Source organism: Vicugna pacos, chromosome 29 (assembly GCF_048564905.1).
Source record: "Vicugna pacos chromosome 29, VicPac4, whole genome shotgun sequence".
Taxonomy (NCBI): domain Eukaryota; kingdom Metazoa; phylum Chordata; class Mammalia; order Artiodactyla; family Camelidae; genus Vicugna; species Vicugna pacos.
In genome coordinates this window covers 23,318,834-23,344,584 of record NC_133015.1, presented here as the reverse complement: position 1 = coordinate 23,344,584, position 25,751 = coordinate 23,318,834, and the positions used below count along the sequence as shown (strand labels likewise).

The window sequence follows — 25,751 nt, the reverse complement described above, 5'->3', positions numbered from 1 at the left end:
AGTTTTTAATTGATTTCTAAAACTTTGTCATGCAATTCTTTGATTTTAAATAGATGTATATATTCATTTAACCACCATCATAAGGATGCAGAAAAGTTCTATGAACCCTCCCCCCAAAACTCCCATGTGCCACCCCCACCCCGACAGGCAGCTGCTAACCTGTTCTGTCACTATAGTTTTGCCTTTTCCAGAATGTCATTTACATAGAATTATATTGTATGGGACCTTTTTCACATTATGGCTTTATTGACATACAATTCACCCACCATAGAATTCACCCACTTAAAGTGTCCAATTCGTTGGTTTTTAGTATGTTCACAGACTTGTGCAACCATCACTAGGGTCAATTTGAGAACATTTCATCACCCCCACTCCCCCAAAATCCAAGATCCTGTACCCATTAGCAGTCACTCTCCATCCCCCAACCCCTCCCCCCAACCCTTGCCCTAGGCAGCCAGGGATCCACTTTCTGTGTCTGTAGATTCCAGGCACCTGTTTTTAATGGTATTTTGTGCATGACTTTTGATATTTCCCAGACTGAACTGCTTCCAAGTTTATTAATTTGACTTTGCAGAATTTTGCGATGTCGTTTATCATACAGCAATGTTGCTGGGGGAGGGAACTTTATGATGTATTTTATCAAGAAAGATACTCATAGTAGTTTTTCTCTTTTAGATCTTCTGCTTAAAAAAAATCCTCTCCATGAGAGTCCTCTGAGACAGTAAAGGGCAGTGTTATGACACCTGGAATGGACATTATTAGGGAGGGAGTCCTGGGAAGCTGAGTTGTAAATTCTGCTGTATTCTGCTGCCCATGTCCCTGCTGACTGCCGGGGATGATGGCAGGACGTTGACCTTCAGGGTTACTTCGGGGAGCGGTGTCTGTGAGCTCCAGGTGCCCCACCTAGAGAAGGGACATGACCACAGCCTCTCACGGGCTCTCGCAGGCATCAGGTGAGATGGGATCATTTGAGCCTGTACCTTTCCTCCTCTTTGTGCGAGGAATGTCCTGGAGGGATGACAGACAGACGACCTGGTCACGTGACCTGACTCCACCTTCCGAGGTCTGAATTCTCGCTGTGGGAGGTATAATTTTGGGCAAGTCACTTGACCTCTCGATGACACCTGGTGACCATCTGTTACGTGGAGACTCATAATAGAAGGGTTTTCAAGTTCAGCTGTGATTATTCATGTCGATGGACTTGAAACACAATAGAGGTGTGACACATATCTGCTATTTGCTTTTCTTTTTGCCCACATAATCATGTTTGGCCATCAGAGTCTTTAGGGGGCTCATTCTGCACAACAATATGGAAATGACTGAGAAGAGTTTGCACAGGCTGGGGTAGTCTGAACTTGGATGCACGTTTGGACTTGAGTGTGAAGTGCGTTTTGAAATGTTTGTTAAATCTCAGAAGCACCGTGTGTCGCTGAAAGGGAAAGAATGTTTGGATGGACGATGGGCAGAGGAGGAGCCATACCTGGATGACTTAGGTTTTCCTGCTGCTTAGGGTCTGAAGGGACCTGAGGGACCTTTCTGGCTCTTAGGCCTCCTAAGCCGGACAGTCTTACTGAAGACTGGATAACGACACGCCTCAGAATCCAGTCTGAACTCACTTCCTGCAGGCAGAAGACTAATTGACGTATGAGGACCAAGGGGGAGAGGAGCTGGGAATGGTTAGGTTGGGCACAGAAGGGAAAGCAAAGTTCTTTCTTAAATGGAAGCATCTTGGGGGGAGGGCGTAGCTCCAGGGGTAGAGCGCATGTCGGAGGTCCTGAGTTCCATCCCCAGTACTGCCACTTAAAGAAATAAACCTAATTACCCCCCCAAAAAAACCCAACACAAACATTGGAAGAGTTGGAAGAGTCTTATAATGATGCCAGCACAGTTGCCGTGTTTTACTTTTGTGTCAGGCGACAATTACCTTTTACAGAAAATATAATGAAAACAGCAGTCACTTACCGAGTGCGTGTCCTGTTAGGCGGCCAGTTCCTTACTAGGTGTGTTACTGATATTGTTGGTGTTGATAAGGAAACCAGGGCTCAGATAATAAACAGTTTGTCCTTTAGCTACTAAGTCAATGGAATGTGAGCCAGTTTGACTCCCAAGTTGATGTGTTTTACTTAACTTCGAAAGGTTATTTAAAAAAAATCATTATTATACCATGTGAAGGGTAATATCCTTGAGAGATTACCATGTTGACTTTATACGTTATCATAAATGTAAATACAGGAATGTGATTGTTTCTGGGAAACTAATAATAAATACGGAGCAGCGAACAAGCAAACACCTACTAAGCACACACTGTGGGCGGTTCCTTATTCTGAAGACCTGTTAAGTTTCTATTCACTTAATCCTCACAACAACCGTAGGAACTCTGTACAGTTATCATCCCCTTCTATCAGGTAAAGGTTAGTTAGCTTGCTCAGTATCTTGTTCCTGCGAGGCGAAGCGCGAACTCGAACCCAGGAAGTCTGACTCAAGCCCGGCTCTACCCCCACATGAATCCAAGGTGCAGCCTCTGACTCGGGGGAGAAAAAAACCCAGACGCTTAAAACCAGTAGTATAGCCAAGGCAAGAGCGAGCCCCCGTTTTGACAGTTTGTCACAATTCCTGTCATCACAGCTTGCAAAGACAAGGAGAAAAAAAATGCATGGATGTCGCACTGAAAATTTAAACGTGAAACCAAGAGGTTAAAGCGTGGTCAGGACAAGCCGGCTGAACTTGTCTGCGTTGACTTCAGCGGGCAGCTCCATTGATCTCCATTTTTGGGGTCACCGTTTGTTGGCAAAGAACGATTTTCCTCTGCTGGCAAAGGAAAGCAAAGCAATCGTTTGCTTCAGGGCTGAGGTTGAATCGTGACTAAATTAGCCATTTCTCCAGTAGGCGCCTCACATCTTTCTTTTTGCTAAAGACTTATCCAGTTTGTGTTTTTCTCCCCACTAAGCGTTATGTGACATCCTCATAAGTCTTTAAAATGCAGCCATAACGCCTTGGACTTTGGAAAGTTATTAAGATTGTAGTTAATAGGTTACTCATGGCAAAGGGTCAGGTAATAGGCAGAGAATACACAGGCCAGGTGAGTCACAGAGCTGTCCTTGGTCTGTTCCCCTCTGCTGTTCTTTGTGGCATTTGCAGTGAAGTGTATAAGATCGTCGGTGGTTAAGCCTGAGCTGAGCCAGTTTATTCCCTGGGAAGCGTGTCAACTCTCCGGCCAGGGCTTCTCCCAGGTCTGGGGTACCCCATAACGGGATGTCTCCTGGAGGGTTCATAAATACCTATTTCCATTTCTGAACAGTAGCTCCCTGAAAAGAAGTTAAAAGAAAAAATTAACACACATTACTACATATAAAATAATAAACAACAAGGACCTGCTGTATAGTGCAGGGAACTATATTCAATTTCTTGTAATAACATATAATGGAGAAGAATCTGAAAAGAAAATACGTATGTATTTACATGTATAACTGAATTGCTTTGCTGTACACCTGAAACTAACATTGTAAATCAACTACACTTCAGTAAAAAATTTTTTGAAGAAAGAAAAGTAGATAAGATTAAGTTTTTCTTTAAAAGGGAAAATGTCTTAGGACCCCTCTGCTTCCTTTCATTCCTGGAGCTTCAAGTAAAACCCCGATTTTGTCTTGCTTGGTGAAGTTGGTGTAAACAGAAGTGTCTGACGTTGACCTTAACGTAGAAGGAGCTTCTTAATCTTGACGTTAGTCTGTGTGTTCGTTCTTGGACTCTCGCGGGACCGTCTTTTGGGACACTTGCGGCCCCACCAGAACCACTTCTGGTGATTTCCCTGGACTAATATCTCCCAAAGATGGCAGCTTAAGGCTGGGCATTGGCAGAGGTGGTGTGTCGTTCTTGCTTTCTGTGGGGACGAGGGTGGAGCTGGGGGAGCCTCGGATCCATACTTTTCATGGTGATCCAGAGGTACATGGGTCATATGCTTCAATAAACCCCGCTGACTGACAGTTTCCCATTGACTGACAGTTTGGACCCATTGCCGGGCCTGTCAGAACCTTTGGGCCATAGAACCGCTGCTCCATCCTGGACCAGCCACTCACTGGAGACCCCCTGGAGGCGGAGCTGGGTGCAGCCGGGGACATCTCCTAGCTGGGCAGCTTGCTTGCACGAAGTCATTATCTAATTGCACTTCTTGGATCAACCGAAGATAAACAGAAGAGAAGACTCTAAGCCAAAAAGGGCATTAAGACCATGGTTTGGGTAATATACCACCCCGGGGACATAAGGGCTCATGCCTGGGCAGACACAAGAATGAATCTCGGGTGAGCAAAGCCGAAGGAGTGAGTGATGCTGTATCATCATTTAAAAAATGTCTCATGTTCCTACAAGCAGTAGGGTGAATGTTCGCATGGAGCCCCTCTTTGACTGTTTCTTTAAAGTCTACAGGAGATCCCCATGAGTTTGCAGGGAACAGTGGCAATTATTAGGGCTCCTGTAGGCCAGACTTGTCGGGTAAAGTTTGAAAAAGATGAACCAAATCTCAACAAGAGGAGTATAATGAGTTGAATTACAGTGGATCCTTGAACAACCCGGGGTTGACCTGCGCGGGTCCGCTCAGACCTGGATTTCTCTCAGTACTGGCTGAAACAGGACCACGTGATCAGCGTTGGTTGAGTCTGTGGATGTGGAAACACGGATCCGCGGGCTGACAGTAAAGTTATACGCGGATTTTCCACTACAAGGTGGTCAGCACCCCTAGCCCCCATCTTGTTCAAGGTGCTTCTAATGTTTTTGGTTGCCAGCGTTTCATGAAATGAACAGGTTGAAAACTGTCTGCGGTTCTTAAGTTTTACCTTTAAGATCAGAGCATGAGTTCTTTCCTGCTTCACTTCAGGTTGTTTCTGTTTCTATGTTGCTAGTCTCATCTGAATTCATTGGGTTTATTGAGACTTTCTCATTTGTGTGTGATTTGTTATCTATTTATGATCATTGTTTGTTTATGTGCAGTTTAAAGTGTTTTATCCTTGATATAAATCTTGAGGTTTGAAACGTGAAGGAGCGTTGCTTCCATCAGTCGTAAACCTTTGTTCTCTGAGCATTGATTGTAAACAAGGTCGAGTGACTCTTGAAATAAAGGAAAATGATGCTGATGTTTTTATAATAGATAAATCTGGATGAATATAAGTGAATTATATTTTTTATAAAATATACCCCAAAGCTAATACTGTGTAAATGCTACCATTTTCCCTATGATCATAGTATAACCAAATATAATACAATCATAATATAACCAAATCTAGGACTAAGTAACACTTCATTTGGGGCCGTCAGGTTTATAGAACAGAAATAAAGTTCACAGAAGCCGAAATATGATATGAAAGTCAACTTTGCTGTGTGTCAGCACATTTTCAACAGTGGGCTCCATTTGTCAGAGCTTTTTTTCCTCCCTGAGCATCTTTTCTGGTTTGAGTTCAGGTATGGGGTTAGGTTGCCAGCCCCCGCTCTTGAAGAAGGCATGGTGTGTAGTGCCGTGCGGGGGGGTTTCCGTGGCAGTTAGCCAACAGGGCGCCTGAAGTCAAGCCATGTATGCGCGTCCGTGGCTCTGATTTCAGTTCTGACGTGGAGTTCAGTTATTTGATAAAAGGTTTCCAATACTATTGGACCGTGAATTCTTTTTCAAAAGCAGGTGAGTTTGCAGTGTAGGGTTTTTCTGGTTGTTCTTAACCCTGGTTGCTCACTAGAGTCGACGGGGAGCATTTATAGCTCCTCAAGTCCAAGCTGCACCCCAGCCATGAAATGGGGATCGTGGGGAACCCAGGCGTCCATGCTTTGTAGAGCTCTCCTCGAGACTCTGCTTGTGTACCGAGGTTAAACCATTTCACCAGATCCAGCCATCATGGAATCTCTGGGCTTCAATAGGAAGCTCCAGATCAGTGAATTTGGATGGTCTTGTTAATATCAGGTCAGTGCCCACCTGAACATCCAATGTCCTGAGTGCCAAGATGTGCTCAGAATAGCTACCCAGCTAGAAAGCTACCTCCAGGCCCCCTTGAAGAGAGGCAACTGCACTGGGCACCAGCGAGAAGGGCGGAGAGTCCCCTGGGGTTAGAGTGCCTGCTCCACCCAGTCTCCCCATACATTTGAGAAGTATCTGGGCATGACACCCCACCTGCTGGGCGAGCCTCACTGTCCCAAGCAGCACGTCTTGGCTGTGTTGTGAGCTGCGTGGGGTACACAGGACCCCTCCCATTCCGGGGACTTCACACTCAGGCCTGGAGTATCTCCTCTGCTCAAGGGGACTGCTCCCCTCTCCCTGGGACACAGAGGTTCTGAGGGTCGCCCGTCCCTCCAGACTTCTGCAGAGCCAGGCTCTATCAAAGCCACCCGTGAGCGAGCAGGGAGCACGTGGTGGGAAAGCAGGAAGTCGCATAGTGCCGTCTTGACTCTTTCAGCAGTTGTTGTTTTTTCTCTTTTCACACACACCGATCAGCTGCAGGCTCAGAAATGAGGCACCTGCTCAATTGGAGTGCTGGGATGGTGAGGTCTGCCTGGTGAGCTCTGGGCAAATCACCCCATGTCTGAGCTGCTCTTCCGCCATCTGTTAGAATTCCTTACCAGGATTGGTTGTGAAAGGGTGCGTGAAAGTGGTTTGCTAAAAAAGAAAAGGAAAGAAATGAAATGAGCCTCGTTTAAGCCCCAGCTGAGCCGGCGGTGGTAGCCTCCTGCCTGCGAGGGAAGGAGCACCCCCCCGGGGGACCAGGAGCCCCCTGGGAGACCAGGAGCCCCGGCAGAGGGTTGATGCCCTTTCTGCATCACTCATGCTGGTTAAAAAAGACACGGACAATTCCAGCATGCTGGTGAGGATGCAGGGAGACGGGTGGAAAATGGTGCAGCCGGTACGGGAAGCCCTTCCGCAGTTTCTTATGAAACTCAACCTACAAATGCTTCACAGCCAAGCCGTCCTGCTCCTTGGCATTTACACCAGAGAAGTGAAAACACGTGTCCACAAAGAGCTTATACAGTGATGTATATCACAGTGCTTTCCTTAATAGGCGTTTAGAAAGAAAAACCCTGGAAGTGTCTCAGATATTCACCGTCGGAAGAGTGGTTCAGTCAGTTTGGATGATAGAATCATAACATGGGGCTATTCAAACAAACAACTCCTTGAATCTCAAAAGCGTTCTATTAAGTGAGTTAAGTCAGACGGAAAAATACATGCTGTGTGATTTCCTTTCCCCAGAGTTCAAGAACAAGGATCACCAGGAGGGGTGCCTTAGAAGAGGACACACGGGGACTGTCTGATAGGCATGTTCTGTGTCTTGTTTCGGAAGGTGAATGTGGGTGGGGACGTATATCAGAACCCATGTCGCATGGCATTTAAGATCTGTGCATTACCCTGTATCTACATTTTGGGAGGTGAATAATCAAAATTTATTTTTCTTCTTTTTTTTTTCCCAAATTGTGGTAAAATAGACCTAACACAACATTTACCATCGTCACCATTTTTCAGTGTACTGTGGCGTTCAGTACATTCACACTGCCCTGCAGCTAGCGTCACCATCCATCTCCAGGACATAAGGAAAGCAAACTGAAAACACTGTCATATGGCGAGGTCCAGTCAGGCTGTAACCAAGGGTCTGGCCTCCTGCGTACGGGAAGCCGGCCCCGACACTCGGGGCCATCTGCTTCCCTGTGTCCCCGGAGCTGTGGCACCTGTCGGATCTCATCAGCGTCAGCCCTGGTTTGCCTGTTTCTCTCTCTGGCCCCGAGCGCCCGAGGGTGGAGACGGTCCTGCTCACGGCCCTTGCCTGGCATCCGTGTCAGGAAGGCTTCCACGGGCGCCTGCTGAGCGCCAAGTGGTCCCCACGGCAGGGCTGACTGGGCCTGTTTCCTTTCTCCAAGGAAATCTGCGCCTGTGTTTTTCACAGCTGTATCTGTAAAGTGGCTGAAGAAACCATGTGAGAATTTAGAGTCTTGAAATGGGGAACACTTCATCTGACTTCCTGGAACTGTTGCTTTTTTTTTTTTTTTTAATTGAAGCCTAGTCGATTTCCAGTGTTGGGTTAGTTTCTGGTGTGCAGCACAGTGATTCAGTTCTACACATACATATTTTGTCAGATTTTCAGCGTAGGTTACTGCAATCGTTTGAATCTAGTCCTTCTCCTCAGTCTGTGTCTGTCTCTCTCCTCCTTCTTGCCGGGTCCGCCCACAGGCTCGCCAGCCCAGCCCGGGGCCTTAGGCACTTCCCTTCCTCCCGTGCCCTGTGGTTTCCCATCCCACCTTCGAGCTGCCCATCTAAACAGCACGATAGGGCCTGGACAACCAGCCACTGCGAATACTTTCTTCTCCCGGCAGCTCAGAAGATTTGAAATGAAAGCTGAAGGCTTTTATTCTTCAGAAACTCCAGCCGTTCCCAGGAATAAGGAGGAAGACAAAATAACAGGGAGGGTGACCAGAGACTGCTGGTGGGGACCTGGCCGCCGTGCTTCTCAGCTGCGCAGCAGACGGCCCGCAGCAGCCGTTTCTCCCTCTCCGAAGCCTGCAGACCAGAAGGGAGTCCGGCGTGACAAGGGCTTCCGTTCCCCACCAGCCGGACAACATGGACCACTTCAAAACTGTGTGCCCCGTTCAGACAGTTTTCAGTGTGTTCAGCCTTTCGTCCTTGGTCTCTAACCGCACGCGTTTTCTTCACCATCAGGTGAGCAGCATACACCGCGAAGAGTGCTCTGCTTCGAGCTGTAGTGTCCCTGTGTTCAGCCTGCCTTGTAATTTTCAACTTGCTGCCGTTGAATTGGGCTTACGGCACCCCTGCTTTTAATGGCATTCCCTGCCCACACCTTGGTCTTTTGGCTTCCTACTAAAATGTTTAAATGACCAGTTTACGGTGAAAGACACTGAGACGCTCAAGTAACTAACTGTACCAACTATCGCCGGTGCTAAGCCATGGCTCCTGGGGACTCTGAACTTGGAGGGGCGGCGGCAGCACCGCGCAGCGGGCAGAAATGAGCATTCGCTGTTTCATGGGGAGAAGTCTGAGTCTGGCGCAGAAACGGCTGTTTAGGGATGTCAACATTCTGTCATAAAAGTCGAACATGCAAAAGTGAAGACTGCTTCGAATTTAAGGAAATCTCATTTTACGGGTGGGAAACTCACTCGTTCATCAGCAGATGTGTGTTGAGGGACTATTCGTTGCCAGGGTCAGCTCTAGGTGCTCTGGGGACAATGAGCAAGAGTCAGGCTCTGCTCTCCAGTGCAGGTGTTGCCGGTCGGGACCAAGAGGCAGCACACTAGTAACTGCTTTTGGGTTGGGTGAGGGGCTCTGAGGAAGGGTGGGCTGAGTGATGAGATGGAGGGCAGATGGGCAAGGCTGGCCCGGGCCGGGGTTTCTGAGCTCTGATCTGAAAGGTGCGGAAGATACAGAGGGGGAGAGGGCTCTAGGCTGCAGAGATAGCAGGTGCAAAGGTCCTGAGGCGGGGATGCGCTTGGGTGTCCACAGGGAAGAAAGGTCTCCTAGGGCTGAAGCATGAGGACTAGAGAAGGTGGAGGCCGGCAGAGGGCCTCTCCCGCCTCTTTGTCTTTTCCAGCCACGGGCCCTGCAGCCCCTGGTAAAGGTCTTAAATCTTCCTTCCAAACAGAGTTGTGCAAGGGCTCTCATCAACAGATAAAGATTTGGCTGTGTGGGGAGTGCAGGGGGACACAGGGTAGCCAGCTTTAGCAAATAAAAATACAGACTGCCAGATGAACCGTACATTTCAGGTAGGCAGTGAATACTTTTTTTAGTTTAAGTATGTCTCATGCAATATTCGGAACGTACTTATACTAAAAAAGGATTTGCTGTTTCTGTGAAATGCCGGTGTCACTGGGTGTCCTGCATTTTCTCTGGCAGTGGGGGGCCGTGGGGGTGGAGCTGGGGGTGCTCAGACTGGGGACAGGCTGTGGGTGTCCATGGAAAGACTGGGGACAGGTTGTGGGTGTCCATGGAAAGACCTTGCCGAAGAGTCAGATCTGGGGAGTGAGAAATAAGAGTAATCTGGGATAACTTTGCGGTTTCCAACCTCAGATGAGGGGAGGGGTGATGTGTGTGTTGTGGACAGGTCTTTCTTTTTAATTTTTTTTTTGGGGGGTGCAGGTAATTAGGTTTATTTATTTCTTTTTAGAGAAGTACCAGGGATTGAACCCAGGACCCTGTGCATACTAAGCTCTACCATTTGAGCTATACTGTCCCCCCTGGACAAGTCTTATTTCAGGGCATGTAAACCTGACGTTGAGACTGGGACGTTTCGTGGCGCATCCCACTGTCCACTCCCACCCCTTCCAGCCGTCTCCCCTCCCCCTCCCCGATCTAGTGTCTTCTGCTCAAGTAGAAGAGAGAAAAGCAGTTCAGAACACAGCGCAACTGGGACCAGCTATTTTGTAAATGGTTATTTAAACCCCAGCTAAGCAGCTGCTAAGAGAAATGGTGGGAAAACTCAATGTACTTCCTAGGACTTGGACTGAAGACCCTTTCCATTTCACTGTGCGATGGATTTCTGTGCTCCTCTTTTGCAATGTGTCTTGAAGGCTGCATTGAGAGGCATAGTGAAACAAGATGGTTTTTGCAGTGAAGTGGTTACGTGGGCCACCAAGGACAGACAAGATAAACTGGTGTAGAAGTGTCTTGGTCACAACATTTATAAAATCTAGCACTGCAATCAGACCTAACGCTCCAACTATAAGACCCAGCATGGCAACTGAAGCTGTCCTCAGGAGGCCAGCCCTCTGCTCCCCAGAAGCATTCTATGCATTAACATGAATTATGCTGCGATGACCCCACACCTTAGGGTCAGATGTTCCTTCCAGTTTGAGCAGAGAAGAAAAAACCAGAATGTCCCTATTTCCTGGTGTGAGAAGTGTTGGGTCCCTTTGGGGCTCAGGGAGGGACCACATGGGTGGGTCACGTTGACCAGCTGCCCTGATGGGGTCCCCGTCGGACCATCTGCATGCTCTCCAGCCGCCAGCCCAAGCCCCATATCCAGGAACTTGGTGGGAATCCGGACAACCGCGTCCCGCGGCGGTGGGGGTGGCCTTGTATCTTTTCCCCACAAGCCTGGCTCTCCCCTCCCAGCCGTGAGAAAGCACCATTTCTGGACAAGACCCCGCAGATTTACCCACTTGGTAAAGGAAGAGAGATCAAGGAAGTTGCTGTATTTTCACCCCCTGGCCTCATTCGTTTTGATGGTAACAGGGGAGCCAGGTTTCAAACGCACACAGGGAAGATGAATGAGGAGGTGCGTTCGTGTCGGGGGTCCAGGTCCGGCTGGACTTGGAAGGGGCTCAGCCCTCTGCTCCTGCATCTGGGGTTTCCCCTGCTATGAATTAGGATAATTGAATGACATCCAGTTAGACGGAGAGTGCAGATGCGTTTGTTAATCAGTTGAAAAAGTTCCATTTATAACAGTGTATTATCCGCGGGTCGACAACTGAGGCTGTGCTTCGTCTTAAAGCCTAATCTGTTGTCTGCTCTTCCTTTTGAAAATGTGTCTTCTCATCTGAGTTTCCATCACACTGGGCTGCGGCTGCCCGAGCTCTCTGAGTTCTAGAAGGGTGCTGCCTGCTTTCCGCTGACTTTCCTTGTCCTCTGCCTGTTCTGAGGTTCTGGACACCCTCAAGCCTCTGATACCCAGGCTTACTGATCTTAACTGTAGTTTGCTTAAATGTGCTTTATTAAATTTAGATTCTTGGAAAGTGGATACTTTGGTGCAAGCAAAACCAGGCACGGAGATATCTGAGATTCTGGGCGGAGACCCTGAAGGCTGGGATTCTGGTTTCTCACTTGTCCACGTGCACGGGGCTGGCCCTCGGGCGTCACTGTCTTGTCTGTAAAGTAAGGAAGTTGGACTAGTGAACTGGTAGGAACTCAGCAGGGGTAAGAATCCATTGGCAGGTTGGCTGGAACCCAGATTGCTGGCCCCAGAGGGTCTGATTAAGTAGATCTAGGGCCGGGGGATCTGGGAACTGGCGTTTCTACCCGCTTCCCAGGAGAGGCTGAGGCTGCTGATCTAAATGACCTGTTAAGTCTGCTGCAGTTCAGCCTTTTTGATTCTGGGCTCTTCCGTCCAGCGTCAGATGGGACTTGTACCATTAGTAGATGTTGTCACCGCCGACCTCTGCTCTGAATGCTCACAGACAAATTCTGTCATCACTCCTTCCTGCAGCTGCAGCCTCTGCCAGTCTCCCCACCCAGGGTCCTGCTCCTCTGCTCCAACAGCTCACCTTACTCACTAAGAAACCATCTGCCTGTCAGCATCCAGGGGCCGGTCATGCCCACGCACAGCGGATGCCGTTCTGGGTGGGCGGGGCACGGGGGTCCTCATTTTCACTACAGGGTCTGAAGCCAGGACTCTCGGGGTTTCTTGGCCAAGGGTGCTTCTCCAAGAGCAAGCTGTTAAACAGTCCTGTTTTCTCATTTAAAAACAGTGCTTCTCAGGCTAAATTTTTTATTTCTTCTGGACTTTGTCAGATTACTTTGGGTGATTTTGAGAGATTTATGCCTGATTTTCAAACATGATACCACTCTCGAAGGGTGTGTGCAAAGTGTAGATCCCAGAGCATGGGTTTACATCATGGGTTTACATCAGAGGGCAGCGGGTGTAGACGGTTACACTGGAACAGTTGTTCTGGGCGGGTGTCCTATCTGCAGTGCTGCCTGAGCACCAGATGTGAAGGAAGATATAAATCCCTCATCATGTACTGAGGGTCACACTGCCCCACCTCTGAGCAGAGAGCGGGGACTGACCTCTGGCTCTAAGCCAGGGACCTGGGGATAGCAACACTGCTTTAGATTGTGCAGAATAATTCAGTGCTGCCTTAGGTGGGATGTGTGTGTACATGAGACATCAGACAGGAAAATAAAAAATGAGGTTTCTGTTAATTTGAGGTGATGATTGAGGTCAGGGAGGGTTATTCTTTTGAAATTGCTCTTTAAATGTTTTTCTTAAAATCTAGATTGTCATTTTTTAAAAAATTCTTATTTTTTATTAAAGTGTAGTAGATTTACAATGTTAGTTTCATGTGTATAACAAAGTGATTCAGTTATACACATACATACGTATATATATTTTCTCAGATTCTTTTCCATTACAGCTCATTACAAGAAATTGGATATAGTTCCCTGTGCTGTGTCCAGCAGGCCCTTGTTGTTTAACTATTTTATATATAGTAGTTTGTATCTATTAATCCCAAACTTCTAACCTGTCCCTCCCCACCCCCTTTCCTCCCTGGTAGCCACAGTTTGTTTTCTATGTCCGTGAGTCTATTTCTGATTTGTAAATAAAATTTGTATTTTTTTTTAGATTCCACATATAAGTGACATCATATGATATTTATCTTTCTCTGTTTGACTTACTTCACTTAAAATGATGATCTCCAAGTCTACCCATGTTGCTGCACATGGCATTATTTCATTCTTTTCCATGGCTGAGCAGTGCGTGTGTGTGTGTATGCACACACCACGACTTCCTTACCCATTCACCTGTCGGTGGGCATGTGGGTTGCTTCCATGTTATTGTAAATAGTACTGTCGTGAGCACTGGGGTGCATGTATCTTTTTGAGTTACAATTTTCTCTGGACATATGCCCAGGAGTGGGACTGCTGGATCATATGGTAGGTCTATTTTTAGTGTTTTAAGGAATCTCCATACTGTTTTCCATAATGACTGCAGCAATTTACATTCCCATCAACAGGTAAACATTTTTACATGCTGAATACACCAATAATACTTTGTCAAGCTCATGAAGTTGAGGGAGTGAGGGAGGGGACACTGATGAGCTGGTGACATGAACTGAGGGAGGAGGGAAAGAAAAGAGTTCCCCAAATACGTGAAATTAACTTCCATTAACCCGAAGGCTGAGCCACTCGGCTCCTCGAGGGGAGGCCCACGCCATATATTTATTTACACCTCCAGTGTCCCTCTTACAGTATATTCAACACGTGAAAATGAGCCCAGATGCACAGAATTTGAGCTGGAAGAGATGGATATTTATTTTACCCCACCTGTTACACAAGTGAGGAGAAGACGGGAGGTCCAGAAAAGGTTAAGGAGTATGTTTGGGATACTCAGTGGCCGAGGCTATAATAAATTCCTCCGTTTCCTGATTTGAAGTTTCACGTTTGTCAGATATGACTACAGAAATAAGACAAATTTAAACTAAATAACCCGGGGTAGGGTAGAGCTCAGTGGTAGAGCGCCTGCTTAGCATGCATGAGGTCCTGGGTTCAATGCCCAGTACCTCCATTAAAAAGAAGTTTTAAACACATATATATATTTATATCTCTACATATAAACTAAATAACTTACTGTATTAGTAGAAGTTCTTTGGGTTTCCATGGAAACCTCCTCAGGCTAGCGTAAGCAAAAAATGGGGGATTGTTGGAAGGAAGCTGAGGTATTGCACATAATTACCCGGTTGAAGGCAGGGCTGAGCAAGCAGGACTGCAGAGGGGAGAGCCGGGGTGCTCTGGGGACAGTGGTGGCCCCGTGTCTCCTGCAGGCATTGCCGTGCCAGCCCAATCCCCTGTCCACTCCATCCCTGATCCGCAAGGCTGTCCCCTCCATGGGGCCGTTCCCCAGGCACATCCCCACTCAGGCCTTGCTGCCCCCCAGCCCGCCCCCACCCCGTTACCCTGTTTGTCTTTACTGCACCCATCAACCACCTGGAGTTCTTATCGCTACTTGTTCACCTGTAGAGAGTTTTAACTGCGGGCACCAGGCTTCACCCCAGGGGCCCCTGCACAGCTGGTTTGGGGTAGAGCCGGGCCCACGTAGTTCCCCTCAGAAGCTCCACGTTGTTTCCATGTGCAGCTGAGGCTGAGAATTGGGGCCTGATCCGTGGCTAGAACACATACAGGATGTGCTGCTCTAACTGGAGCAGCTGAATTAAGGTGTGGAAAGGTTTATTCAGGGACCACCAGGCAGTGGTGGGTAACTGGAGTGATGCTGACGCGAGCCCCCCCAGGGTGGGTGCTTGCATGGTGCCCTGGGTGGATGAGCTCAGGACACCCCTGCAGTGGTCCTGTCGGGAGGGGGCAGTGGCCTCATTTTCCAGGTGAGCCACCTGAGGATGAAGGGATTAAGTGTTACTTCCCAAGGTCAACCAGTAGCTTGGGATTCCAGCTCAGCCTGTGCCTACCGTCATCTGGTTCTGAGGGACCCCCACCCCGTTCCCTTGTGGGGCCGCGCGGGGGCGGGGGCGAGGCCCCCCGCCCATCTGGAGGTGAAGGCCAGGGGAGGTGATGGCATGGGGAGGGCATACATCCCTGACAGGGAGGGCCTGGCGTGTCTGCATGTGTTACAAAGGGAGAGCACGTTTTTAGCAAAAATAGTAAGTGAGAAAAGAGGATGTCAGTGGCTGTGAGCAAAGCAGAACTTGCTGGGCGTTACGGGCTAAAGACGGAACTGAGAAGAGGGCCAGGGTGTGAGCTTCTGAACCCAAAAGCAGTTCAGCGAGAAGTGGAGAAAGAAATAGAGGCCGGGAGGAAAGACACTTTGATCTTTGTGTTTTCAGGGAATGGAGATGGAACGCAGTGTTCGCACTTGCAGCGGTTTTGGTGAGAAGAGGAGACAGAGATATGAATGATCGGCGAACATAGTACTTTTCATAAAAATAGCAGAGTGGGACAGGCTTCCCCGAGGAGACGAGGACGGCTCCTGTGTCGGGCTGACTGGGAAACGAGGCGCCTTCCCCCCGGAGGGACGGGCCACAGGACTGCGGGCGCTTGAGGGACGAGTCCGTCATCCTGCTGGGGTTGGACCATTAGGCGAACTGAGCTTCCTGGTTTCAGAAAGAGAAAACACACCCAAAAGAGAAAACCCCCGGGCCCGTGGGAACGAGGAACTTCCTCCTCCGGGGCTGCTTGGAAGGCCGACGGTGTCCACCCGGAGTCCCTCTCGGGCCGGCGCGGGCTGGCGGAGGCGCGTCCCCGACGCGCAGGGGGCGCGGGAGGCACCGGCCGGTTCGCGTCGCTCCCGCCGCGGCGTGGAGGCAGCTTCGCCTCGCGTGCGAACCCGGGCGGCGGACCCGTCCTGTGCGCTCCCCCTCTCCTCCTCCTTCTCCTTTGTCCTTCACTCTGACGAGCCTTGAGGCCCGAGATAGAGTTCTTCACGCCTTTTCTCTCTTGGGGACCAAATCAGAGAAAAAACCCAAAGCCAGCTGAGCAAGAGGTGGCTGCAAATCCAGAACTCATTTTCCCGCCAGATGTGTGGGTGGGGGCTGGAAACACAGCGACAGGACCGAGCGGATCAGCGTGAGCTGCGGAAGGGCCCGGAGCCTGGCGCGTGCGTCCCGGGGAGGCGGGCGGGGGCGAGGGCGGCGCCGGGGCCGGGCGCCCGAGGGGCCTGCGCGGCTGTGCGGGCTGCACGCTCTCGGCGGCTCCGCAGCGACTCTTCCTGAACAGTTTCGTTTGTGCAGAGGTCACAGGAGCCTCTCCTCACTTGCGCACGATAATGTCACTGTGATCTGGAGCTCCCTATTTTGGGAGGCCAGGGAGGGAAAATGGGGAGCAATGTATTGTTCACTTTTTCGGGGGTGGAGCCTTTAACATACGCTCCCTCACTTAACCCTCCCCATAACCCTTGAAGGAGGAGTTCTATCGACATTTTACCGATGTGTAGAAAAACTTAAGCCAGTAACTTGCTGATGTCTGTATGGCTATTAATACACACAGGAACCAGGCTGGACCCAAATTTCCTCATCCTGAAGCCCTTGGCTGCTTCATTTCCGGGAAATTATTTGTAAGTAGAGATTTCAGCCCCAATTCTTTGATCACAGACTCTCGGGGAAGGGGCGCCTCGTGCTAGTTGTCACGGTCTAGACAGACCTGAGATGAAAACAATTGGGGAACTCACATTTATTGATTACCTATTATAAACCAGATAGACTGTGGTTAATAAATGCAGTGGGATATGTGTACACAATTGTTTCTGACTGCAGACTGCGGTTCATGGGGTTTCCAAGTTCCACTTTAATTCAGTGATGGCATGTTGCGGTGACTTGGTCACCAGGCAGTGGGCGTGTGTGTCTCGGTGGTGGAAGCGGTGGCCATACAAAGAGGCAGAACAGACAGTATCTGCCCTCAAGGAGTTTACAGTCTAGTCGAGGAGCGAGCCACCCACATTCCCAAGAGGCGGTGCAGAGTTACAGAATGACATAAAACAGGACTATCAGAGAGGTCCTGGGGATTGTGGTTAAGTCCTACATCGATTACGGGAGAGAATTTAAAAAAAAAAATAGAAAAGATCAGTAAAACTAAAAGCTGGTTCTTGGAAAAGATAAACAAAGTTGATAAACCTTTAGCAGACACAACAAGAAAAAAAGGGAGAGGGCCCAAATTAATAAAATTAGAAATGAAAAAGGAGAAGTGACAACTGACATCACAGAAATACAAGGATTGTGAGAGACCACTATGAGCAACTGTACGCCAACAAAAAGGACAACCTAGAAGAGGTGGACAATTTCTTAGAAAGGTACAATTTGCCAAGACGGAACCAGGAAGAAGTAGACAATATGAACAGGCCAATTACCAAACTGAAATTGAATCAGTAATTTTAAAACTCCCAACAAACAAAAGCCCAGGACCAGATGGCTTCACAGGTGAATTCCACCAGACATTTAGAGAAGAGTTAACACCTATCCTTCTGAAACTGTTCCGAATTGATGATGGAGAGAAGTCAGCCTGATTCACACCGAATCTCTCTTTGGAGGGTTGGTGGGATTTGCCCAAATGGGGAAGGCAGGTTGGTGTCACCATGGCAACACACACAGATGTCTGTCCTGGATGCTTGCTGTGGTGAGATGATGATGTGATGAGAAAGACTGATGCCAGAGGGTCAGAGGCGACCACAATCCCCCAGAATAGTTATACCCAAAGCGGATCTTTCAGTAATTACTATCCTGGAGGGTTCAGTAGAGAAGGAAGACCAACAGGAGAAAACCATCAGAATACACTGTTCGCATGGTCCAGCTCCCCTCCACCCCACCTCCCACCTAGAAACCCAGCACGGCTCTGCTGTGAACACGGCAGGGCTTGACAGAGAGCTGCCCAAAGAATGGAATGTGACATGCAGGTCACCAAGAGGACAGAGCTTTTGAGCCTGGGTGACTAGGGTGGGGAGGGGGAAAAAAATGAGAAATTTTTACCCGGAGAAACGGCAATTCAACAGAATATCCGTCACGCTGTTTAAGTGATCTACCGTTTTCCTAAACGGATTGGGGACCTCCTCCAGGGCATCAGTCCTTCCTGAGAATCGAGGTTTCCCCTGACAGCAGTGCCAGCCGCGTGGGAGGCGGACCCGTGGGTCCCAGGCCGCAGCCCCGCACCCCCTCCCGCACGCCCCCACCTCCTGCGCGCCCCTCGGGGGCCCCGCCCTCCGCTCCAGCTGACAGCACCCACCTGCTCTGTTCTCCCCGCTGTCCGCTGCTGCTTGCTCTTCAAAGCTACCAGCTCACCGGTTCCCAAACATTCTTGCTTCACAGCCCCCTTACTGTCTTGGTCATTTTTTCACGGCAATCCTACAGCAGAAGCAGCACCGTTGACCCGGGAGTTAGGTCCAAACAACTTTTAGGCATTTGTTGCAACAACTGAGCACCATGTGAAATAATAATACTTGGAAAGCAAAAAATAACACTTTTCTGTTGTTCTCAGAGGAACACAAGTATGCGCTAACGGGAGTCTACACCTGTGCCACGTGGCTTCTCAGCTCTTGGGATCGGATTTGGACACCACCCTCCTCACTTTCTGTTCCATGTTGATCTTCATGTGATAGTTGCTCTTTAATCAAAGCAACCACGGAAGGCCTGATTTCCCCTGTGAGGTTGATGAAAGGAATCCAGCACCAGCTGATGTAGATATGAGGCTACCTCAAGCCAGTAGTTCTCACAGTGTCATACAAATGTCATTGTGCTTCCCGTGAAAATATGAGGTCTCCCCAGGTCCCCCTGTGTGTTCGCTGTGGCGCCCTGGGGTGCCTTGGCACAGTTTGGGGACCATGGTGCATGATGGGTCTCTGCCATCTCTTGTTCTCCTCCTGCAGCTTAAGACACCTCTTAGCCACTCGTGTCTTAAGTGGCTTGGGACCCAGCCATGGCCTCCAGTCTCCTCTTCACTTTTAAACGCCTGGAATCAGTTTAAAGGGACAGCCTCCATCCACATCCAGTGTCTTCCATCCCACTGGAGAAGCCACAACTTTGTCTTCAAGCTTGGTCCAAAGAATGGTTTCCAATTCCCACTCTTCTTTTGTGTTGGAAGTCTTGGCCCTGTGATGTCTGGTCTTCGAGGGCGGACTTATTACCTGGCTTTTGACCGACATGCTTCACCGCAAGCTGGTGGGGGGCCGGGCCTGGGGAAGGAGCACTTTCTCTGCCTTTGTGTCCTTGAATACAGTCAACTGCAGCGCACCCCGTGGGGAGGAGTGCAATGCTTATCCCACTGCACTGGAGGGAACTGAGGCTGCCTCTGACGTCAGGGCAGCCGGACAGGAACAGCACCTCCAGGCTGCTTGTCTCCCAGTTCACGGGGCCTCGATGCGGCTGAGCCGCGTGGGGGTGACCAGTGTCCATAAGTGGTTCCCTGTGTTTGATTTTTAATTTAACGACTGTATTTTTTATAAAAGTAAAACAAGGTAGCTTGTTGTGGGTATTTTGGCAGTGGAGAGGGAGGAAAATTAAAACCAGAGAAGGATGAAAGTGTCTTTATTTTCATTTTGATGCAATTTGATTTGAATAATCCTTTCCAAACTTTTTTCTACATCTATCATCATAAATAAGGTAGATAAAATTTGTGTCTTACTTTGCTCGAAAATTACATTATAAACATTTTTTATTTAGTCAGAGTTCTTTCAGCCATCTTGAAAATTAATTCTCCCTTTCCAGGTAACACTTGCACATAATTTCAAAACCAAAACAACTGAGAAGCTTTAACATAAGACATCAGACTCCTACCCTCCTTCCTCACATGCCCCGTCCAGTTTCGCTCATGAGATCCAGCCTCTTTCTTATCATCAATTTCGACGCTCCACAGTCGTCCCTTGAAGGGTACCAGATAGTCCTCCTTTTACTTAATTGACTTACCGAACTATTGGTCGACAGTGGTGATTTTGTAGGATTACTAATTTCTGATAAAATGCTGTTCGCTATGCAACTATCTGTGTGTACTCAGGGCTGCCTTATCACATGGTCTTTGCCTTGCCATTTACGCGTCTAACTCAGTCGTATCTTTCATTTATTGTAAATGACTGCAGGCATGTTGTTAGGAATACAGCTTTATTATTAAACATTCACGGAGCTTCCACCTCTTACCAGTTATCTTCCCCAGCTAAAAATGTAGACGTTTGGGAACTCAGCCAAGAAGATTTCATGAAATTCTGTTGTATCTTACATCTCGATGATTAAGGCAGAGCAGGTAACAGTCTACCCTTGATAATTGTAAAGAACATTGGGTGTTAAGAAGGAGCATGTTACGGGGACATAAGCAACTTTTCTCAGCAGGAGCCTTTTAAGGCAACGGTCTTCCCCAAACTGAGGATCCGTTTTCTGAAATACTGACTCAAAAGTATGTGACTCGAGGCCTGTTCTGACACAATATACTTAAAAAAAAAGATTTTATTTTTTAGAGCAGTTTTAGGGGAAAGTACGGAGGGTTTCCCATGCAGCGCTCACCACCCCTTTGGTTTCCCCTAATTATTAGCATCTTACATATTGTGGTACATTTCTGACAATTGGTGACAATTGTATTAATACATTATTATTAGCGAAAGTCCACAGTTTCCATCGGGGGTCACTCTTGGTGCTGCACATTCTGTGGGTTTTGACAAATGTCTGATGACCTGTATCCACCATGACGGTGTCATCCAGAGTAGTTCACGGCCCTGAAAGTCCGCTGTGCTCCACCACTGACCTTTTAACTGTTTCCCTAGTTTTGCTTTTCCCAGAATGTCATTTAGTTGGAGTCATACAATATGTAGCTTTTCCATACTGGCTTCTTTCATTTAGCATCCTGCATTTAAGTTTCTCCTTCTTTCTCTGGCGTGATAGCTTGTTTCTTTTTATTGGTAAACAAGATGGACCGCAGTTTGTTTCTCCAGTCACCTCCTGTAGGATGTCTTGGTTGCTTCCAAGTTGCGGCAGTTATGAATAGAGCTGCGATCCACATCCATGAGCAGGTTTTGGTGTGAGCTTAAGTTTTCAGTTCATTTGGGTAAATACCAGGTAGTAGAAAGACTGACTCCTATGTTAAGAGTGGATTTAGTTTTGTGAGAAATCACCAAGCTGTCTCGCGAAGTGGCCGTGCCGTTTTTCGTTCGTTCAGTCCCCAGCTGTGAATGAAAGTGCCTCATGTCCTACGTTGGCAGCGTTTGGCGACATCAGTGTGCTGGATTTCTGTCACTCTGAGCGGTGTTTTCACCTGCAGTTCCCTCGCGACCTGTGACGTGGAGCCTCTTCCACGGGCTCCCCTGCTGTCTCTTCTCTTCTCTGGTGACGAGTCTGTTCAGATCTCATGCTCAGTTTTTGATTGGGTTGTTTGTCTTTGAATTATTGATCTTTAAGAGTTCTTTGTGTATCTGGGATGCCAGTCCTTTATGTTTCGAAAAGATTTTCTCCCAGGCTGTGGCTTCTGTTTTCTTTTTCTTAACAGTGACTTTCGCAGAGCAGAAGTTTTTAATTTTAGTGAAATCCAGTTGGTCAGTTTTTTCCTTCACGGATCATGCTTTGGGTTTTGTATCTAAAAATCGTCGCCCAAAGCCAAGGTCATCTGAAGTTTCTCCTGTATTATCTTCTGGGTTTTTTTTTTTATATTTTTGCATTTGCCCATTTTGAGTTAATTTTTTAAAAATTGAAGTATCATTGATGACACAATTTTTGTAAAAGATGGAAGATCTGGGTCTAGATTACTTTTTTTTTTTTTTGCATTTTGATGTCCAGTTGTTCCAGTACCTCTTGTTGACACGGCTGCCATTTCTCCACTGAATTGCTTTTGCTCCTTTGTGAAGGATCAGCTGACTGCTTCTGGGCACTCTTGTTTTGTTCACTGTACTTTTAAATGTGTTTTTTGTTACCTTCGAGGCAAATAAAATCTATTAGTAACTATCTTGGTTTGACTTCTTTGAGCCTCCTCATAAGAGGGGGCAGGTCGACTAGATCACTCTCACTGTTTCTTCTAGCTTTATCTCATGAGACTAGCTTATTATGTATTTAAGTATAGAATCAGGGCGATAGCTTTCTCATAAAAAGTTTCTGGGTCTCCAGAATAGAATCGCATAGAAAAGAAACTATGGTTACCAAACGGGAAAAAGGTGGGAGGGGAGGGATAAATTAGGAGTTTGGGATTAATAGATATACACCACTATATATAAAATAGATAAACAAGGTCCTACTGCAGAGCACAGGGAACTAGATTCAATCATTTGTAATAACCTATAATGGAAAAGAATCTGAAAAAGAATGTATACATGTGTGTATGCATAACTGAATCACTCTGCTGTACACCAGAAACTAACACAATATTACACATCAGCCATACTTCAGTTTAAAAAAAAAATTAAAAGGAAAAGTTTCTGAGTCTCGTCCAGCAAACACCAGGTCTGTGTGTGTCTTTGGGAGCCTGTGTCTGTGTGTACAACCCGAGCGCAGGCATCGGCGGGACAAGGTTTCTGGCTGTGCCCTTCACATTTTATAATGGAATAGTAAACCCCCCCTCCCTGATGAGTAACAAAGCATGTAACAGAAAATATCGATACTTAAGATCATTTCCTACCATGCAGCTTTCATCAGGAGACACTTGGCAACGTCTGGAGACATTCTGGTCGTCACACCTGGCGATGGGGAAAGGGGCGGGGGATGTTCCTAGCATCTTGTAGGTAGAAGGCAAGGATTATGCCAGCTGCCCACAGTGCACTGGACAGGCCCCATGACTAATGTTTCATGGCTCAAAATGTCAAGAGTGCTGAGGCCGAGAAAGCCCGCTGTAGCGAAGCAGGTTGATTTATATTCATGGGCATTTTTCCCCTTTGCTTTAGCCTCTGGAAAACCTAAACTTTTGGCGACTTGTCGTCTACGTCCAACAATTGTGCAGAAATGTCTGGTGGGATATAACCTTTAGCTTCTCAGCTGTCTTGGGAGAAGTTCCATTTTTTCTCGATTTCATCATAATTTTTAGTCTGTTAATCTATTGATGTAAACCTGACTTAACTCTTAGAGTAGAATATAAATATGTAACTTTACGGGTTTCTAAGTCACGGTGGCTGGTTCGTGGATCCTAAAAATTCGAGGCTAGAAACAAAGTGGATGTTTCATATACTTCCTGGCCAGTTGTACGTACAGAATTCAGACTCTGCTTTGACTTAACCCTTCTGGTCCTTTCAGTGACACGTTCCCCCGTGACACGTAGGTTTCCATGAGCTCATCTTGTTTTCACAGTGTTCCCTTTTATTGGCAAGAGAAACAAAACCAAAAAACCCCCAGTTGTCTCAGCAATGCCCCATGTCTTCCTCTGTGAGAAATTGCTCAACTAAGAGTGATGCAAATGGGGATCAGCTCTGCTCTGGGCATAAATTGTCCCCGGGAAGGTCACGTGTCTTCGGTGTATCTGCTGTCCTCAGACGGTCAGGACCCTGGCCTTCTCTCTTACAGCCTAGCCCCAGCTTCACTCCAGCCTCACCAGCCCCTTCCCTGCCGCTCACCCCATGCCCGCCTTGGATCCGGGCACGGCCGTCCAGCTTGCTTGGAGTTGAGGAGAAGGGGGCCTGTAGGTATCAGCTGACCCCGCCTCTTGTGTTCACATGGGGACCTGAGTGCTTGTCGCCTCCTGGGGCAGCCAGCAGGCCCTTGCCGTCCCTCCAGCGCGCACTCGGGTGCATCTCCTGCACCTTGAGCCGTTCTCCTGATGTCTGATAAAAATCTTCGTGATTGACACTTCATTTCCTACTTTGTCTAGTTTGCATTCTTTTTTTATTGAAGTAGAGTCAGTTTACAATGCTGTGTCAGTTTCTGGTGCACAGCATCATGTTTCAGTCACATGTATACGTACATATATTCGTTTTCATGCTCTATTTCATTTCCCATTAATCTTAGCAAAGACTATAGCCTCCAGCTGCATCCTCTCCATATTATTTACTCCCACGGGTGGTCCGGGTTTGAAGGGCCTTTGGCCATGGGTTCAAGTTCTCTTGTTTTAAAATTTTCATCCATTTTTGTACAAGTTTATATATGTGTGTGTGTTACATTTATATATATATATCATAGAGACACACTGTATATGTGTGGGTGTATAAACTTATGTATAATTTAGGCAAAATGAAAAACATCTTTTAAAATTTTAGAGTGAGGGTGATTAAACACCTGACCTAAGATCCTTTGAACTTTGGGTGGGGTGTGTGGGTGTGTGTACACGTACATATATATACATCTGTGAATATGAAATTATATATATATGTATGTATACAATAAGAAGATGAAAAAAGGAAAACCAGAAACACCTGCAGTCCCCGCCCCCTGCGGACGAGCACTGTGACATTTTAGGGCATTTCTTCCTGGATTTTTTCCTTCCTGTCTGTATCTTTTCTCCTCAGAAAAGTGGTGTCAGGCTGTATGTATTGTTTTTAAACTTAAATATATTGTGAATATCTTTTTGTATCAATAAATACACATGTGCAACATTTTAATGACAACTAGGATTTTTTTGTGTTGAGGTATCCCATTCTAGATCAATTTTACAAAAGTCAGCTGCCTGAAGGCTAATTTGATGAATTTTTCAAATGTTCCAATTTACCATAAGATGTATTTCTTTTAAGTACTTGAATCTTATTTGTTTTTTCTTTTTTTTAATTTCTGTTTTTAAAGAACTTTGTACATTTTTAATGTTCTCCTGCTAGTTCATCAAATGGCATATCAACTCTGAGGGTCCTGCAGTGAAAAAACTTAAAAATTAAGTTTACATGTAAGTTTCGAGGCATCAGAAAGAAGTTGGAAATGATAAAACATTCCCCACACATACGCCACGCTAAAACTCTGATTCTAGGGAGAAATCGGGGGGTGTCGACCTGTCAGCTGTTTGCAAAATCATTTGACATGAAAGGATAGAACAGCCCTGAGATGTGGAAGGGAAGTGAGGGTGTATAGAGGAATTTCTAGAAAGAAGCAGAAGACTTGAGCCTCACACGTAACCCAAAACACCACGTCACTAAGGTCAAAGAATTTTTAGAAAATAGCTTGAAATCCTGAAAGGATGAATGAAGTTAGGAAATGAACTAGGAAACTAAGAAACTACCATGTCTCATTGCACTTAAGCTACTAATTACTGTTTTTAAAATTACATTCATAAATATTTTAATTTTAGTCTCTAAAAGGTAAAGAATCTTGTTTTCGACATAAATTTAATACCATTATTAAACAAAAGTAAGTCCTCAGCATCATCAAATATTCAATAAATTATCAAATTTCTCCAATTATCTCATATTCTTAATAATTAGGCTACTAATTACTGTTAAGTAAGGCTAACATAGTCCTACGAAGACACAACAATTCTTAGCTTCTGAAAATAGAACATTCCTTACAAAGTATCACAGAAATCTTCAAAAGCTTTTTAAAGCAATTACTTCTGGTAAGAAGTGTCACACCTTTAAGCTGTTAAAAGCTACTCTAACTGATACTAATACAGCATAAGCTGAAGCTGCTGGAACATCCTGTCTAGTACGAAATTATATAAACCTCACAAATAGTTAAAAGATGCACATTTTGGTAAATTGATC

General features: G+C 46.9%; 1 protein-coding gene across 6 annotated transcripts in view; it reads left to right on the top strand.

The window, feature by feature from the left end:
- The window catches only part of LYN (LYN proto-oncogene, Src family tyrosine kinase), a 104,983-nt gene that overhangs the window by 14,375 nt on the left and 64,857 nt on the right, over positions 1 to 25,751 (top strand). The window contains exon 1 of one of the 6 annotated variants that reach the window (XM_072951954.1): positions 16,263 to 16,286. The exons of 4 other annotated variants lie outside the window; for them this stretch is intronic. The gene's annotated coding sequence lies outside the window, so the exon portion shown is untranslated. Of the gene's footprint in view, positions 1 to 16,262; positions 16,287 to 16,724; positions 16,743 to 25,751 lie in introns of those variants that run through there. One more of the 6 variants, XM_072951952.1, reaches the window with a different exon arrangement.